This window comes from Gorilla gorilla, chromosome 4, assembly GCF_029281585.2.
Source record: "Gorilla gorilla gorilla isolate KB3781 chromosome 4, NHGRI_mGorGor1-v2.1_pri, whole genome shotgun sequence".
NCBI classification, from domain to species: domain Eukaryota; kingdom Metazoa; phylum Chordata; class Mammalia; order Primates; family Hominidae; genus Gorilla; species Gorilla gorilla.
In genome coordinates, this window is record NC_073228.2 from 194,142,465 (window position 1) to 194,159,239 (window position 16,775).

The window sequence follows — 16,775 nt, forward strand, 5'->3', positions numbered from 1 at the left end:
GTAGACATTTCCATGTTTACACAGATAGCGGTGTGGATATTTCCATGTTTATGCAGATAGCGGTGTAGATATTTCCATGTTTATACAGATAGCGGTGCGGATATTTCCATGTTTTTACAGATAGTTGGACAGATATTTCAATGTTTATACAGATAGCGGTGTACATATTTCCATCTTAATACAGATGGCGGTGTAGATATGTCTATGTTCGTACAGATGGCGGTGTAGATATTTCGATGTTCATACAGATGGTGGTGTAGATATTTCGAAGTTTATAGAGATAGCCCTGTAGTTATTTCCATATTTATAGAGAAATCTGTGTAGATATTTCCATGTATATGCAGATAGCTGAGTATATATTTCCATGTTCATGCAGATAGCGGTGTAGATATTTCCATGTTCATCCAGATTCCGGTGTAGATATATCCATGTTCATAAAGATGCTGGTGTAGATATTTACATGTTTATAGAGATGGTGGTGTAGATATTTCCATGTTTATATAGAGGGCGGTTTAGATATTTCCATGTTCATACCGATGGCGGTGTATATATTTCCATGTTCATAGAGATGGCGGTGAAGATATTTCCATGTTCATACAGATGGCGGTGTAGATATTTCCATGTTCATACACATGGCGTTGTAGATATTTCCATGTTCATAGAGATGGCGGTGTAGATATTTCCATGTTCGTACGGATGGCAGTGTAGATATTTCCATGTTCGTACAGGTGGTGGTGTAGATATTTCCATGTTTATACAGATAGCAGTGTAGTTATTTCCATGTTTATAGAGATAGCAATGTAGATATTTCCATTGATATACAGATAGCTGTGTAGATATTTGCATGTTCATACAGATAACCGTGTAGTTATTTCCATTTTCATTCAGATAGCTGTGTTGATATTTCCATGTTCATACAGATAACGGTGTAGATATTTCCATGTTCATACAGATAGTGGTGTAGATATTTCCATGTTCATACAGATAGGGGTGTAGATATTTCCATCTTAATTCAGATGGCAGTGTAGATATGTCCATGTTCGTACAGATGGCGGTGTAGATATTTCCATCTTCATACACATGGCGGTGTAGATTTTTCGAAGTTTATAGAGATAGCACTGTAGTTATTTCCATATTTATAGAGAAATCTGTGTAGATATTTCTATGTATATGCAGATAGCTGTGTAGATATTTCCATGTTCATGCAGATTGCGGTGTAGATATTTCCATGTTCATCCAGATGCCGGTGTAGATATATCCATGCTCATACAGATGGCGGTGCAGATATTTCCATGTTCAAACAGATGGCGGTGTAGATATTTCCATGTTCATACAGATGGCGGTGTAGATATTTCCATGTTCATAGAGATGGCGGTGTAGATATTTCCATGTTCATACTAATGGCGGTGAAGATATTTCCATGTTCATAGAGATGGCGGTGTAGATATTTCCATGTTTATACAGATAGCAGTGGAGTTATTTGAATGTTCATACAGATAGCTGTGTAGACATTTGCATGTTCATAGAGATAGCGGTGTAGATATTTCCATGTTCATACAGATAGTGGTGTAGATATTTCCATGTTCATACAGATAGCGGTGTAGATATGTGCATGTTCACACAGATACCGGTGTAGATATTTCCATGTTCATGCAGTTAGCTTTGTAGATATTTCCATGTTCAAACAGATGGCGGTTTAAATATTTCCATGTTCATACAGATGGCGGTGTAGATATTTCCATGTTGATACGGATGGCAGTGTAGATATTTCCATGTTCATACAGGTGGCGGTGTAGATATTTCCATGTTTATACAGATAGCAGAGTAGTTATTTCCATGTTAATAGAGATAGCAGTGTAGATATTTACACTGATATACAGATAGCTGTGTAGATATTTGCATGTTCATACAGATAGCGGTGTAGATATTTCCATATTCATACAGATAGCGATGTATATATTTCCATGTATGTACTGATAGCGGTGTAGATATTTCCATGTTCATACAGATAACGGTGTAGATATTTCCATGTTGTTACAGATAGCGGTGTTGATACTTCCATGTTCATACAGTTAGCGGTGTAGATATTTCCATGTTCATACAGATGGCGGTGCAGATATTTCCATGTTCATACAGATGGCGGTGTAGATATTTCCATATTCATACAGATAGCGGTGTAGTTATTTCCATGTGTAAAGAGATAGCTGTGTATATATTTAAATGTATATGCAGATAGCAGTGTAGATATTTCCATGTTCATACAGTTAGCGGTGTAGATATTTCCATGTTCATACAGATGGCGGTGTAGATATTTAAATGTTCATACAGATGGCGGTGTAGATATTTCCATTTATATACAGATAGCTGTGTAGATATTTGCATGTTCATACAAATAGCTGTGTAGATATTTCCATGTTCGGACAGATAGCGGTGTAGATATTTCCATGTTCATACAGATAGCGGTGTAGATATTTCCATGTTCATAGAGATAATGGTGTAGATATTTCCATCTTCATACAGATAGCATTGTAGATATTTCCATGTTCATACAGTTAGCGGTGTTGATATTTCCATGTTCATACAGATGGCGGTGTAGATATTTACATGTTCATACAGATGGCGGTGTAGATATTTCCATGTTCGTGCAGATGGCGGTGTAGTTATTTCCATATTCATAGAGATGGCGGTGTAGATATTTCCATGTTTATGCAGATAGCGGTATAGGTATTTCCATGTTTATACAGATGGTGGTGTAGATATTTCCATGTTTATAGAGATGGCGGTCTAGATATTTCCATGTTTATAGAGATAGTGGTGTAGTTATTTCCAAGTTTATAGAGACAGCGTTGTAGATATTTCCACGTTTATACAGATAGCGGTGAAGATATTTCCATGTTTATACAGATAGCGGTGTAGATATTTCCATGTTTATACAGACAGCAGTGTAGATATTTCCATGTTTATAGAGATAGTGGTGTAGATAATTTCAATTTTATACAGAGAGCAGTGTTGATATTTCCAAGTTCATACAGATAGCGGTGTAGATATTTCCACTTTTATAGAGATGGCGGTGTAGATATTTCCATGTTCATACAGATGGCGGTGTAGATATTTCCATGTTTATAGAGATGGCGGTGTAGATATTTTCATGTTTACACAGATGGCGGTGTAGATATTTCCATGTTTACACAGATAGCGGTGTAGACATTTCCATGTTTACACAGATAGCGGTGTGGATATTTCCATGTTTATGCAGATAGCGGTGTAGATATTTCCATGTTTATACAGATAGCGGTGCGGATATTTCCATGTTTTTACAGATAGTTGGACAGATATTTCAATGTTTATACAGATAGCGGTGTACATATTTCCATCTTAATACAGATGGCGGTGTAGATATGTCTATGTTCGTACAGATGGCGGTGTAGATATTTCGATGTTCATACAGATGGTGGTGTAGATATTTCGAAGTTTATAGAGATAGCCCTGTAGTTATTTCCATATTTATAGAGAAATCTGTGTAGATATTTCCATGTATATGCAGATAGCTGAGTATATATTTCCATGTTCATGCAGATAGCGGTGTAGATATTTCCATGTTCATCCAGATTCCGGTGTAGATATATCCATGTTCATAAAGATGCTGGTGTAGATATTTACATGTTTATAGAGATGGTGGTGTAGATATTTCCATGTTTATATAGAGGGCGGTTTAGATATTTCCATGTTCATACCGATGGCGGTGTATATATTTCCATGTTCATAGAGATGGCGGTGAAGATATTTCCATGTTCATACAGATGGCGGTGTAGATATTTCCATGTTCATACACATGGCGTTGTAGATATTTCCATGTTCATAGAGATGGCGGTGTAGATATTTCCATGTTCGTACGGATGGCAGTGTAGATATTTCCATGTTCGTACAGGTGGTGGTGTAGATATTTCCATGTTTATACAGATAGCAGTGTAGTTATTTCCATGTTTATAGAGATAGCAATGTAGATATTTCCATTGATATACAGATAGCTGTGTAGATATTTGCATGTTCATACAGATAACCGTGTAGTTATTTCCATTTTCATTCAGATAGCTGTGTTGATATTTCCATGTTCATACAGATAACGGTGTAGATATTTCCATGTTCATACAGATAGTGGTGTAGATATTTCCATGTTCATACAGATAGGGGTGTAGATATTTCCATCTTAATTCAGATGGCAGTGTAGATATGTCCATGTTCGTACAGATGGCGGTGTAGATATTTCCATCTTCATACACATGGCGGTGTAGATTTTTCGAAGTTTATAGAGATAGCACTGTAGTTATTTCCATATTTATAGAGAAATCTGTGTAGATATTTCTATGTATATGCAGATAGCTGTGTAGATATTTCCATGTTCATGCAGATTGCGGTGTAGATATTTCCATGTTCATCCAGATGCCGGTGTAGATATATCCATGCTCATACAGATGGCGGTGCAGATATTTCCATGTTCAAACAGATGGCGGTGTAGATATTTCCATGTTCATACAGATGGCGGTGTAGATATTTCCATGTTCATAGAGATGGCGGTGTAGATATTTCCATGTTCATACTAATGGCGGTGAAGATATTTCCATGTTCATAGAGATGGCGGTGTAGATATTTCCATGTTTATACAGATAGCAGTGGAGTTATTTGAATGTTCATACAGATAGCTGTGTAGACATTTGCATGTTCATAGAGATAGCGGTGTAGATATTTCCATGTTCATACAGATAGTGGTGTAGATATTTCCATGTTCATACAGATAGCGGTGTAGATATGTGCATGTTCACACAGATACCGGTGTAGATATTTCCATGTTCATGCAGTTAGCTTTGTAGATATTTCCATGTTCAAACAGATGGCGGTTTAAATATTTCCATGTTCATACAGATGGCGGTGTAGATATTTCCATGTTGATACGGATGGCAGTGTAGATATTTCCATGTTCATACAGGTGGCGGTGTAGATATTTCCATGTTTATACAGATAGCAGAGTAGTTATTTCCATGTTAATAGAGATAGCAGTGTAGATATTTACACTGATATACAGATAGCTGTGTAGATATTTGCATGTTCATACAGATAGCGGTGTAGATATTTCCATATTCATACAGATAGCGATGTATATATTTCCATGTATGTACTGATAGCGGTGTAGATATTTCCATGTTCATACAGATAACGGTGTAGATATTTCCATGTTGTTACAGATAGCGGTGTTGATACTTCCATGTTCATACAGTTAGCGGTGTAGATATTTCCATGTTCATACAGATGGCGGTGTAGATATTTCCATGTTCATATAGATGGCGGTGTAGATATTTCCATGTTTATGCAGATAGCGGTGTAGATATTTCCATGTTTATACAGATGGTGGTGTAGATATTTCCATGTTTATAGAGATGGCAGTCTAGATATTTCCAAGTTTATAGAGATAGTGGTGTAGTTATTTCCAAGTTTATAGAGACAGCGTTGTAGATATTTCCATGTTTTTACAGATAGCGGTGAAGGTATTTCCATGTTTATACAGATAGCGGTGTTGATATTTTCATGTTTATACAGATAGCGGGGTAGATATTTCCATGTTGATAGAAATAGTGGTGTAGATAATTCCAATTTTAGACGGATAGCAGTGTAGGTATTTCCAAGTTCATACAGATAGCGGTGTAGATATTTCCACGTTTATAGAGATGGCGGTGTAGATATTTCCATGTTCATACAGATGGCGGTGTAGATATTTCCATGTTTATAGAGATGGCGGTGTAGATATTTTCATGTTTACACAGATGGCGGTTTAGATATTTCCATGTTTACACAGATAGCGGTGTAGGCATTTCCATGTTTACACAGATAGCGGTGTGGATATTTCCATCTTTATACAGATAGTTGGGCAGATATTTCCATGTTTATACAGATAGCGGTGTAGATATTTCCATCTTAATACAGATGTCGGTGTAGGTATGTCCATGTTCGTAGAGATGGCGGTTTAGATATTTCCTTGTTCATACAGATGGCGGTGTAGATATTTCGAAGTATATAGGGATAGCGCTGTAGTTATTTCCATATTTATAGAGAAATCTGTGTAGATATTTCCATGTATGTGCTGATAGCTGTGTAGATATTTCCATGTTCATGCAGAGAGCGGTGTAGGTATTTCCATGTTCATCCAGATGCCAGTGTAGATATATCCATGTTCATACAGATGGCGGTGAAGATATTTCCATGTTCATATAGATGGCGGTGTAGATATTTCCATGTTTATGCAGATAGCGGTGTAGATATTTCCATGTTTATACAGATGGTGGTGTAGATATTTCCATGTTTATAGAGATGGCAGTCTAGATATTTCCAAGTTTATAGAGATAGTGGTGTAGTTATTTCCAAGTTTATAGAGACAGCGTTGTAGATATTTCCATGTTTTTACAGATAGCGGTGAAGGTATTTCCATGTTTATACAGATAGCGGTGTTGATATTTTCATGTTTATACAGATAGCGGGGTAGATATTTCCATGTTGATAGAAATAGTGGTGTAGATAATTCCAATTTTATACGGATAGCAGTGTAGGTATTTCCAAGTTCATACAGATAGCGGTGTAGATATTTCCACGTTTATAGAGATGGCGGTGTAGATATTTCCATGTTCATACAGATGGCGGTGTAGATATTTCCATGTTTATAGAGATGGCGGTGTAGATATTTTCATGTTTACACAGATGGCGGTTTAGATATTTCCATGTTTACACAGATAGCGGTGTAGGCATTTCCATGTTTACACAGATAGCGGTGTGGATATTTCCATCTTTATACAGATAGTTGGGCAGATATTTCCATGTTTATACAGATAGCGGTGTAGATATTTCCATCTTAATACAGATGTCGGTGTAGGTATGTCCATGTTCGTAGAGATGGCGGTTTAGATATTTCCTTGTTCATACAGATGGCGGTGTAGATATTTCGAAGTATATAGGGATAGCGCTGTAGTTATTTCCATATTTATAGAGAAATCTGTGTAGATATTTCCATGTATGTGCTGATAGCTGTGTAGATATTTCCATGTTCATGCAGAGAGCGGTGTAGGTATTTCCATGTTCATCCAGATGCCAGTGTAGATATATCCATGTTCATACAGATGGCGGTGAAGATATTTCCATGTTCATAAAGACGGCGGTGTAGATATTTCCTTGTTCATAGAGATGGCGGTGTACATATTTCCATGCTCATACAAATGGCGGTGTAGATATTTCCATGTTCATAGAGATTGTGGTGTAGATATTTCCATGTTTATACAGATAGCAGTGTAGTTATTTCCATGTTTATAGAGATAGCAGTGTAGATATTTCCATTGATATACAGATAGCTGTGTAGATATTTGCACGTTCATACAGATAGCGGTGTAGATATTTCCATGTTCATACAGATAGCTGTGTAGATATTTCAATGTTCATACAGAGAGCGGTGTAGATATTTCCATGTTCATAGAGAGAGCGGTGTAGATATTTCCATGTTCATACAGATAGCAGTGTAGATATTTCCATGTTCATACAGATAGCGGTGTAGGTATATCCATGTTCATACAGTAAGCGGTGTAGATATTTCCATGTTCCCACAGACGGCGGTGTAGATATTTCGAAGTTTATAGAGATAGTGCTGTAGTTATTTCCATATTTATAGAGAAATCTGTGTAGATATTTCCAAGTATTTGCAGATAGCTGTGTAGATATTTCCATGTTCATGCAGATAGCGGTGTAGATATTTCCATGTTTATCCAGATGCCGGCGTAGATATATCCATGCTCATACAGATGGTGGTGAAGATATTTCCATGTTCATACAGATGGCGGTGTAGATATTTCCACGTTCATACAAATGGCGGTGTAGATATTTCCATGTTCATAGAGATGGCAGTGTAGATATTTCCATGTTCATACAAATGGCGGTGTAGATATTTCCATATTCATAGAGATGGTGGTGTAGATATTTCCATGTTTATACAGATAGCAGTGTAGTTATTTCCATGTTTATAGAGATAGTAGTGTAGATATTTCCATTGATATACAGATAGCTGTGTAGATATTTGCATGTTCATACAGATAGCGGTGTAGATATTTCCATGTTCATACAGAGGGCGGTGTAGATATTTCCACGTTCATACATATAGCGGTGTAGATATTTCCATGTTCATACAGATAGCGGTGTAGATATTTCCATGTTCATACAGATAGCGGTATAGATATTTTCATGTTCTTACAGATAGCGGTGTTGATATTTCCATGTTCATACAGTTAGCGGTGTAGATATTTCCATGTTCATACAGATGACGGAGTAGATATTTACATGTTCATACAAATCGCGGTGTAGATATCTCCATGTTCGTACAGATGGCGGTGTAGATATTTCCATGTTCGTAGAGATGGCGGTGTAGATATTTCCATGTTCATCCAGATGCCGTTGTAGATATATCCATGTTCATACCGATGGCGGTGAAGGTATTTCCATGTTCATACAGATGGCAGTGTAGATATTTCCATGTTCATAGAGATGGCGGTGTAGATATTTCCATATTCATAGAAATGGCTGTGTAGATATTTCCATGTTCATAGAGATGGCGGTGTAGATATTTCCATGTTTATACAGATAGCAGTGGAGTTATTTCCATGTTCATACAGATAGCTGTGTTGACATTTGCATGTTCATACAGATAGCGGTGTAGATATTTCCATGTTCGTACAGATAGCGGTGTAGATATTTCCATGTTCATACAGATAGTGGTGTAGATATTTCCATGTTCATACAGATAGCAGTGTAGATATGTGCATGTTCACACAGATAGCGGTGTAGATATTTCCATGTTCATGCAGTTAGCGTTGTAGATATTTCCATGTTCATACAGATGGCGGTTTAGATATTTCCATGTTCATACCGATGGCGGTGTAGATATTTCCATGTTCATACGGATGGCAGTGTAGATATTTCCATGTTCATACAGGTGGGGGTGTAGATATTTCCATGTTTATACAGATAGCAGTGTAGTTATTTCCATCTTTATAGAGATAGCAGTGTAGATATTTACATTGACATACAGATAGCTGTGTAGATATTTGCATGTTCATACAGATAGCGGTGTAGATATTTCAAGGTTCATACAGATAGCGGTGTAGATATTTCCATGTACGTACTGATAGCGGTGTAGATATTTCCATGTTCATACAGATAACGGTGTAGATATTTCCATGTTCTTACCGATAGCGGTGTTGATATTTCCATGTTCATACAGTTAGCGGTGTAGATATTTCCATGTTCATACAGATGGCGGTGTAGATATTTACATGTTCATACAGATGGCGGTGTAGATATTTCCATGTTTGTACAGATGGCGGTGTAGATATTTCCATGTTCATAGAGATGCGGTGTAGATATTTCCATGTTTATGCAGATAGCAGTATAGATATTTCCATGTTTATACAGATGGTGGTGTAGATATTTCCATGTTTATACAGATAGCGGTGTAGATAGTTCCATGTTGATAGAGATAGTGGTGTAGATAATTCCAATTTTATACAGATGGCAGTGTAGATATTTCCAAGTTCATACAGATAGCGGTGTAGATATTTCCACGTTTATAGAGATGGCGGTGTAGATATTTCCATGTTCATACAGATGGCGGTGTAGATATTTCCATGTTTACAGAGATGGCGGTGTAGATATTTTCATGTTTACACAGATGGCGGTGTAGATATTTCCATGTTTACACAGATAGCGGTGTAGACATTTCCATGTTTACACAGATAGCGGTGTGGTTATTTCCATGTTTATACAGATAGTAGGGCAGATATTTCCATGTTTATACAGATAGCGGTGTAGATATTTCCATCTTAATACAGGTGTCGGTGTAGGTATGTCCATGGTCGTACGAATGGCGGAGTAGATATTTCCATGTTCATACAGATGGCGGTGTAGATATTTCGAAGTTTATAGGGATAGCGCTGTAGTTATTTCCATATTTATAGAGAAATCTGTGTAGATATTTCCTTGTATATGCAGATAGCTGTGTAGATATTTCCATGTTCATGCAGAGAGCGGTGTAGATATTTCCGTGTTCATCCAGATGCCGGTGTAGATATATCCATGTTCATACAGATGGCGGTGAAGATATTTCCATGTTCATAGAGACGGCGGTGTAGATATTTCCATGTTCATAGAGATGGCGGTGTAGATATTTCCATGCTCATACAAATGGCGATGTAGATATTTCCTTGTTCATAGAGATGGTGGCGTAGATATTTCCATGTTTATACAGATAGCAGTGTAGTTATTTCCATGTTTATAGAGATAGCAGTGTAGATATTTCCATTGATATACAGAGAGCTGTGTAGATATTTGCATGTTCATACAGATAGCGGTGTAGATATTTCCATGTTCATACAGATAGCGGTGTAGATATTTCCATGTTAATACAGATAGCGGTGTATATATTTCCAGGTTCATACGGAGAGCGGTGTAGATATTTCCATGTTCATACAGATAGCGGTGTAGATATTTCCATGTTCATACAGATAGCGGTGTAGGTATATCCATCTTCATACAGTAAGCGGTGTAGATATTTCCATGTTCCTACAGATGTCGGTGTAGATATTTACATGTTCATACAGATGGCGGTGTAGATATTTCCATGTTCGTACGGATATCAGTGTAGATATTTCCACGTTCATACAGGTGGCGGTGTAAATATTTCCGTGTTTATACAGATAGCAGTGTAGATATTTCCATGTTTATATAGATAGCAGTGTAGATATTTCCATTGATATACAGATAGCTGTGTAGATATTTGCATGTTCATACAGATAGCGGTGTAGATATTTCCATGTTCATACAGATAGCGGTGTAGATATTTCCATTTTCATTCAGATAGCGGTGTTGGTATTTCCATGTTCAAACAGATGGCGGTGTAGATATTTCCATGTTTGTACGGATGGCAGTGTAGATATTTCCATGTTGATAGGGATGGCGGTGTAGATATTTCCTTCTTTATACAGAGAGCGGTGTAGTTATTTCCATGTTTATAGAGATAGCAGTGTAGATATTTCCATGTTAATACAGATAGCGGTGTAGATATTTCCATGTTCATACTGATAGCGGTGTAGATATTTCCATGTTTATACAGATAGCGGTGTAGAGGTTTACATGTTTATAGAGATGGCGGTCTAGATATTTTCTTGTTTATACAGATAGCGGTGTAGGTATTTCCATGTTTATAGACATAGCGGTGTAGATATTTCCAATTTTATACAGATAGCAGTGTAGATATTTCCATGTTCATACAGATAGTGGTGTAGATATTTCCACGTTTATAGAGATGGCGGTGTAGATATTTCCATGTTCATACAGACGGCGGTGTAGATATTTCCATTTTCATACAGACGGCGGTGTAGATATTTACATGTTTATAGAGATGGAGGTGTAGATATTTCCATGTTTATACAGATGGCGGTGTAGATATTTCCATGTATATAGAGATGGCAGTGTAGTTCTTTCCATGTTTATACAGATAGCGGTGTAGATATTTCCATCTTTACACAGATAGCGGTGTAGACATTTCCATGTTTACACAGATAGCGTCGTAGATATTTACATGTTTACAGAGATATTGTTGTAGTTATTTCCATGTTTATACAGATTGCGGTGAAGACATTTCCATGTTTACACAGATAGCCGTGTGGATATTTCCATGTTTATATAGATAGCGGTGTAGATATTTCCATGTTTATACAGACAGCGGTGTAGATATTTCCATCTTCATACAGATGGCGTTGCAGATATTTCCATGCTCATACAGATGGTGATGTTGATATTTCCATGTTTATAGAGAAAGTGCTGTCGTTATTTCCATGTTTATAGAGAAAACAGTGTAGATATTTCCATGTATATACAGATATCTGTGCAGATATTTCCATGTTCATAGAGATATCGGTGTAGATATTTCCATGTTCATACAGATAGCGGCGTATATATTTCCATGTTCATACAGATAGCAGTGTAGATATTTCCTTGTTCATACGGATAGCAGTGTATATATTTCCATGTTCATACAGATAGCGTTGTAGATATTTCCATGTTTATACACATAGCGGTGTAGATATTTCCAAGTTACAATAGATAGCGGTGGAGATATTTCCATGTTTATACTGAGAGCGGTGTAGATATTTCCATCTTAATACAGATGGCAGTGTAGACATTTCCATGTTACAACAGATGGCAGTGTAGATATTTCCATGTTCATACACGTGGCGGTGTAGATATTTCCAAGTTTATAGAGATAGCGGTGTAGTTATTTCCATGTTTATAGAGATAGCAGTGTAGATATTTCCATTGATGTTCAGATAGCTGTGTAGATATTTCCATGTTCATACAGATAGCGGTGTAGATATATCCATGTTCATACAGATAGCGGTGTAGATATTTGCAAGTTCATGCAGATAGCGGTGTAGTTATTTCCATGTTCATACAGATATCGGTGTTGATATTTCCATGTTCATACAGATAGCGGTGTAGACAATTCCATGTTCATACAGACAGCAGAGTAGATATTTCCATGTTCATACACATAGCGGTGTAGATATTTCCAAGTTCATACAGATGGCGGTGAAGATATATACATCTTCATACAGATGGCAGTGTAGATATTTCCATGTTCATAGAGATGGCGGTGTAGATATTTCCATGTTCATAGAGATGGCAGTGTAGATATTTCCTTGTTCATACGGATGGTGGTCTAGATATTTGCATGTTAATACAGATGGCAGTGTAGATATTTCCATGTTCATACGGATGGCGGTCTAGATATTTGCATGTTCATACAGATGGCGGTGTAGATATTTCCATGCTCATATGGATGGCGGTGGAGATATTTCCATGTTTATACAGAGGTCGGTTTAGTTATTTCCATGTTTACCCAGATATGGGTGTAGATATTTCCGTGTTGATACACATAGCGGTGTAGATATTTAATAGTTTATAGAGATAGTGGTGTAGATATTTCCATCTTTATAGAGATGGTGGTCTAGATATTTCCAAGTTTATTGAGATAGCGGTAAAGATATTTCCATGTTTATACAGATGGCGGTGTAGATATTTCCATGTTTATAGAGATGGCGGTCTAGATATTTCCATGTTTATAGAGATAGTGGTGTAGTTATTTCCAAGTTTATAGAGATAGCATTGTAGATGTTTCCATGTTTATACAGATATTGGTGAAGTTATTTCCATGTTTATACAGATAGCGGTGTAGATATTTCCATGTTTATACAGATTGCGGTGTAGATATTTACATGTTTATAGAGATGGCGGTCTAGATATTTTCTAGTTTATACAGATAGCGGTGTAGATATTTCCATGTTTATAGAGATTGCGGTGTAGATAATTCCAGTTTTATACAGATTGCAGTGTAGATATTTCCATGTTCCTATGGATGGCAGTGTAGATATTTCCCTGTTCATACCCATGGCGGTGTAGATATTTCCAAGTTTTTAGATATAGCAGTGTAGTTTTTCCATGTTTATAGGGATAGCAGTGCAGATATTTCCACTGATGTACAGATAGCTGTGTAGAAATTTCCATGTTAATACAGATAGCGGTGTAGATATTTCCATGTTCATACAGATTGCGGTGTAGATATTTCCATGTTCATACAGATAGCTGTGTAGATATTTCCATGTTCATACAGATTGCGGTGTAGATATTTCCATGTTCATACAGATAGCTGTGTAGATATTTCCATGTTCATACATATAGTGGTGTAGATATTTTCATCTTAATACAGATGGCGGTGTAGATATTTCCATGTTCCTACAGATGGCGGTGTAGATATTTCCATGTTCATACATATGGTGGTGTAGATATTTCCAAGTTTATAGAGATAGCGGTGTCATTATTTCCATGTTTATAGAGATAGCTGTGTAGATATTTCCATGTTCATACAGATAGCGGTGTAGATATTTCTATGTTCATACAGATGGCAGTGAAGATATTTCCATGTTCATACTGATGGCGGTTAATATATTTCCATGTTCATACACATGGCGGTGTAGATATTTCCATGTTTATACAGATGGCGGAGTAGATATTTCTATGTTTATAGAGATGGCGGTGTAGATATTTCCATGTTTATACAGAGGGCAGTTTAGATATTTCCATGTTTACACAGATGGTGGTGTAGATATTTCCATGTTTATACAGATAGCGGTGCAGATATTTCCATGTTCATACAGATAGCGTTGTAGATATTTAGATGTTTATAGAGATGGCGTTCTAGATATTTTCTTGTTTATACAGATAGCGGTGTAGATATTTCCAAGGTGATAGAGATAGCGGTGTACGTATTTCCAATTTTATGCAGATAGCAGTGTAGATATTTCCATGTTCATACAGATAGCGGTGTAGATATTTCCATGTTCATACAGTTAGCGGTGTAGGTATTTCCATGTTCATACAGATAGCGGTGAAGATATTTCCATGTTTACACAGATAGAGGTGTGGATATTTCCATGTTTATTCCGATAGCGGTGTAGATATTTCCGTTTTAATACAGATGTCGGTGTAGATATTTCCATGTTTATGAAGATAGTGGTGTAGATATTTCTATGTTTATACAGATAGCGGTGTAGATATTTCCAAGTTTATACAGATAGCGGTGTAGATATTTACATGTTTATAGAGAGAGCGGTATAGTTATTTCCATGTTTATACAGATAGCGCTGAAGACATTTCCATGATTACACAGATAGCGGTGCAGATTTCTCCTTGTTTATACAGATAGCGGTGTAGATATTTCCATGTTCATAGAGATGGCGGTGTAGATATTTCCATGTTCATACGGATGGCGGTGTAGATATTTCCATGTTCATAAAGATGGCAGTGTAGATATTTCCATGTTTATAGAGATGGTGGTGTAGATATTTCCATGTTTATATAGAGGGTGGTTTAGATATTTCCATATTTACACAGATGGCAGTGTAGATATTTCCATGTTGATACACATAGCATTGTAGATATTTCCCAGTTTATAGAGATAGCGGTGTACATATTTCCATGTTTATAGAGATAGCATTGTAGATATTTCCATGTTTATACAGATAGCGGTATAGATATTTCCATGTTTTTACAGATGGCGGTGTAGATATTTCCATGCTAATAGAGATTGTGGTCTAGATATTTCCACGTTTATAGAGAAAGTACTGTAGTTATTTCCAAGTTTATAGATATAGTATTGTAGCTATTTCCATGTTTATACAGATAGCGGTGTAGATATTTCTATGTTTATACAGATAGCGGTGAAGACATTTCAATGTTTTCACAGATAGCGTTGTAGATATTTACATGTTTATAGAGATAGCGGTGTAGTTATTTCCATGTTTTTACATATAGCGGTGAAGATATTTCCATGTTTACACAGATAGCAGTGTGGATATTTCCACGTTTATACAGATAGCGGTGTAGATATTTCCATGTTTATACACATAGCGGTGGAGATATTTACATGTTTATACAGATAGCGGTTTAGATATTTCCATGTGAATACAGATGGCGGTGTAGATATTTCCATGTTCCTACAAATGGTGGTGTAGATATTTCCATGTTCATACCCATGGCGGTGTACACATTTCCAAGTTTATAGAGATAGCGGTGTAGTTATTTCCATGTTTATAGAGAAAGCTGTGTAGATATTTCCATGTATATGCAGATAGCTGTGTAGATATTTCCATGTTCATACAGATAGCGGTGTAGATATTTCCATGTTCATCCAGATGGCAGTGTAGATATATCCATGTTCATACACATGGCGGTGAAGATATTTCCATGTTCATACAGATGACGGTGTAGAAATTTCTATGTTCATACAAATGGCGGTGTACATATTTCCATGTTCATAGGGATGGCAGTGTAGATATTTCCTACTATGTACAGATAGCGGTGTTGTTATTTCCATGTTTATAGAGATAGCAGTGTAGATATTTCCATGTTCATATAGATAGCTGTGCAGATATTTCCATGCTAATACAGATAGCGGTGTATATATTTACATGTTCATACAGATAGCGGTGTAGATATTTCCATGTTCATACTGATAGCGGTGTAGATATTTCCATGTTCATACAGTTAGCGGTGTAGATATTTCCATGTTCATACAGATAGCAGTGTAGATATTTCCACCTTTGTAGAGATGGCGGTGTAGATATTTCCATGTTCATACAGATGTCAGTGTAGATATTTCCATGTTTATAGATATGGCAGTGTAGATATTTCCATGTTTATTCAGATGGCGGTGTAGATATTTCCATGTTTATAGAGATGGCGGTGTAGATATTTCCATGTTTATACAGAAAGCGGTGTAGTTATTTCCATGTTTATAGAGATAGCAGTGTAGATATTTCCATTGATATACAGATAGCCGTGAAGATATTTGCATGTTCATACAGATAGCGGTGTAGATATTTGCATGTTCATACAGATAGCGGTGTAGATATTTCCATGTTCATACAGATAGCGGTGTAGATATTTCCATGTTCATACAGATAGCGGTGTAGATATTTCCATGTTCATACAGTTAGCGGTGTAGATATTTCCATGTTCATACAGATGGCGGTGTAGATATTTCCATGTTCATACAGATAGCGGTGTAGATATTTCCAGGTTCGTACGGATGGCAGTGTAGATATTTCTATGTTCATACAGGTGGCAGTGTATATATT